The 3,838-nt window shown below is 58.0% G+C and overlaps 1 pseudogene; it reads left to right on the forward strand.

Moving 5' to 3' along the window:
- The first annotated feature begins 1,871 nt into the window (after window positions 1-1,871).
- On the forward strand, window positions 1,872-3,449 carry LOC145273569 (small subunit ribosomal RNA; annotated as a pseudogene).
- Window positions 3,450-3,838: the final 389 nt, after the last annotated feature.

Raw genomic sequence — 3,838 nt, forward strand, 5'->3', positions numbered from 1 at the left:
AATTAACGAACGAGCGAACAAACAAACAAAAATAGCCGCGGGGGATGCACTATGTAGATCCTGATCCCCTTGTAACCATACGTACGTTGTTCGATGCTCTCCCGTCCTGGAAGTCGCCGCAGCAAACAGGAGGATGAGCAGCAGCAGGCGCCGCCGCCGTAACCGCCGCCTGCCTGCCGCCTCCTACTCCTGTCAGCGTCCGATCTCACAGCCGTGTGAACGTTCGCTGACACCCGATTTCTTTCCGTCTGGCAAAACCTTGGACGTCCCGCTCGCGGTACACGTGCTGCAGCGACTTCTCGTCCGACAACGCATAAGCGTCGACGTCTGCCGCCGCATCTTCTGATACGTGGACGGTGATAGCGCTAGTCCCTTCTTGCGCCACCTCCACCTTTGTTAGCGCCAAAGAAGATCGATCGAGCAGTCGTGGTCGCAGTCGATTAACCCGTTTTCACCGTCCGCAGTTCCCAAGCCGCCGATCAAGTCGTTGCTCTTCTTGTTCGTTCTTCCCATACCGTCGATTTGCACGGCTGCCGGATGAGCCATCCTCTGTCCGGCGAAGCGCTCACGTCAGTGATCGATACTTGCACCGACAGTCCTCCCGCTCGCGACTCGGTGCTCGAATCGGACTCGTTCGTTTTTATCTCGATGCGATTGTGAAAAGGGGGACCGGTCGTCAATGTCGTGTGTGTCGACGATGTTGTTCGCCCGGTCCGCCGCGTTGTTGTCGTTTTTTTTTTTTTTTTTTTTTCCCCTAACGTTCGCCGTCGCACGGACGAAAGGGTGAGAAAAAAAAAAAAGCTCGAAAAAGCCGCCCAAAAAAATCGGACCGAGGAGCCGCTTGCGAGAACGCGCCATGTGCACGTTGTCTCTCCTCGGTTTTCCGAGCACGAACACGACGCCGGTCGGTCGGTCGGTCGACGAAGGCGACGACGAAGGTGACGGGAAAATTTACGCCGCCGCTGCCCTGGTCCAGCTCCTCCCCGATGACGGCTGTGATGTTGACGTTGACGTTGGCGACGACGACGACGACGACGGAGACGACGACGACGACGAGACGGCATCGATGGCGACCACGATGACGACGACCTCGACGAGTTCAGTCTGCACCTTGACCTCCGATGTCCGTGTGCACTGCCGTCGTGCTGTTTGTCGTTTGTCGTATGTATCGCTGTCAAGGGTGCCGTTGTCGTTGTTGTTGTCGACGTTGTTGCTTGCTCTCTCGTCTCGGTCGGTTGGTACGTTGATGACGACGACGACGACGACGAAGACGACGACGACGACGACGAGACGGCATCGATGGCGACCACGATGACGACGACCTCGACGATTCCAGTCTGCACCTTGACCTCCGATGTCCGTGTGCACTGCCGTCGTGCTGTTTGTCGTTTGTCGTATGTATCGCTGTCAAGGGTGCCGTTGTCGATGTTGTTGTTGTCGACGCTGTCGTCTGTTCTCTCTTCTCGGCCGGCTGTGACGTGGACGTTGACGACGACGACGACGAGACGGAATCGATGGCGACCACGATGACGACGACCTCGGCGAGTTCAGTCTGCACCTTGACCCTCGATGTCCGTGTGCACTGCCGTCGTGCTGCTTGTCGTTTGTCGTATGTATCGCTGTCAAGGGTGCCGTTGTCGTTGTTGTTGTCGACGTTGGTCGCTTTCGTTCTTTGAGTCTCGGTCTCGGTCCAAGTCAGGGGAGAAACAAAAAAGAGGCCATCAGCGCGGGCAGCGCGCTTCTACTGACGGCGAACCCCCTCGAAAAATAAATAAACACGTGCCCGTCGTTGTAGTTGTCTGTCTTATGTCGGTCGGTCGGTCGGTCGGTCTGTCGTTCTGTCGAAACAAAGTCCCAAATTCCAACGATACCTGGTTGATCCTGCCAGTAGTCATATGCTTGTCTCAAAGCTTAAGCCATGCAAGTGTAAGTTCACGCCACGCATTAGAACGGGCGAAACCGCGAATGGCTCAGGAACCGGACCTAATCCTCGGGACCGTATTCCTCCTCGGAGGCGATGGATAACTGTGGCAATTCTAGAGCTAATACATGTGACACAGGCCGCGATCGGTCGGCGCGCCGTCGTCGCCACGCCTCGCGCGCTGGCACCCGCGTCGGCCGTTCCGGGTCGCGGCGCTACATATTAGACTGAGACCGATGCGCGTCATTCCGTCCTCCCGTCGTCGGCGTTCCCGCTCGCGGGTCCGTTCGGTGGCGGGGCTCATAGGGCGGCGCGCTCCGCTTTGGTGACTCTGGATAACTCACTGGTCGATCGCACGAGCTTTCACGCCCGGCGACGGGTCTCTCGAGGGTCCGCCCTATCAACTGTCGACGGTCGGTTAAGTGCCTACCGTGGTTACTACGGGTAACGGGGAATCGGGGTTCGATTCCGGAGAGGGAGCATGCGAAACGGCTACCACATCCAAGGAAGGCAGCAGGCGCGCAAATTACCCACTCCCGGCACGGGGAGGTAGTGACGAAAAATAACGACGCGGGACTCTGTCGAGGCCCCGCGATCGGAATGAGTACACTTCAAATCCGTTAACGAGGACCAACCGGAGGGCAAGTCTGGTGCCAGCAGCCGCGGTAATTCCAGCTCCGGTAGCGTATATTAAAGTTGTTGCGGTTAAAAAGCTCGTAGTCCGAACTCGGGTTCGTGGTCGCGCAAGCGGCCCCGGGGCGGCGGCGCCATCGTCCGTCGTTGACTTTGGTCGTCCGTTCGCATTCCCGGCCCTTTCCGCCGGTGTCAACCGCTAGCATACCCGCCACGCGGTCCTGCCGGCGAGGTGGACGAGGAGGTCGTGATCGGGATCCGGGAAAAAAAAACAAGTGGTCGTCGGTTCGGTTCCGGGAGTAGTCTAACGGGGGGGTGCTACGTGTGTGTGTTTGGGTGCGTTCATTCGCATCCCCGCACTCTGACCCCCGCGCTTCTCTCCCTCTCCCTTTCCGCGCGTTCCTCTTTTTTTTTGAACCCCCCGGTCCGCTCCGAGTCCCTGCTTCGTGTCTTGTCTGCGCGCGTGTTGCGGTCGGCGGTTTCTCCTCCAAGGGTGCTCTTAACCGAGTGTCCGCGGCGGCCGGTACGTTCACTTTGAAAAAATTAGAGTGCTCAGAGCGGGCTGTTCAAGCTTGCATACGATAAGCATGGAATGATGGAAGAGGGCCTCGTCTACGTCTGTCGGTCTCCGTCTACGGCGAGGCAATGATCGAAGGGAGCGGTCGGGGCCACTCGTATTGCGACGTTAGAGGTGAAATTCTTGGATCGTCGCAAGACGAACTGCAGCGATGGCGTGTGGCAAGCACGTTTTCCTCGATCAAGAGCGAAAGTCGGAGGTTCGAAGACGATCAGATACCGTCGTAGTTCCGACCGTAAACGATGCCGACCGGCGATCCGCCGGCGTTCGCTTCCATGACCCGGCGGGTAGCCTGCGGGAAACCAGAGTTCGGTTCCGGGGGGAGTATGGTTGCAAAGCTGAAACTTAAAGGAATTGACGGAAGGGCACCACCAGGAGTGGAGCCTGCGGCTTAATTTGACTCAACACGGGAAAACTCACCCGGTCCGGACACCGGTAGGATTGACAGATCGATAGCTCTTTCTCGATTCGGTGGGTGGTGGTGCATGGCCGTTCTTAGTTGGTGGAGCGATCCGTCTGGTTGATTCCGATAACGAACGAGACTCCGGCCTGCTAACTAGTGCGCCGATGTCAGTGATTTTTACGGCGGGCTCGGCGTCCTCCGTGGCGCTCGGGTCCGGGTCGGTTTTCTCACGCACTTCTTAGAGGGACGGGTGGCAGAAAGCCACACGAGGCGGAGCGATAACAGGTCTGTGATGCCCTTAGAT

Source organism: Euprymna scolopes, unplaced genomic scaffold, assembly GCF_053919585.1.
Source record: "Euprymna scolopes isolate OS-2025 unplaced genomic scaffold, ASM5391958v1 sca1, whole genome shotgun sequence".
Lineage (NCBI taxonomy): Eukaryota > Metazoa > Mollusca > Cephalopoda > Sepiida > Sepiolidae > Euprymna > Euprymna scolopes.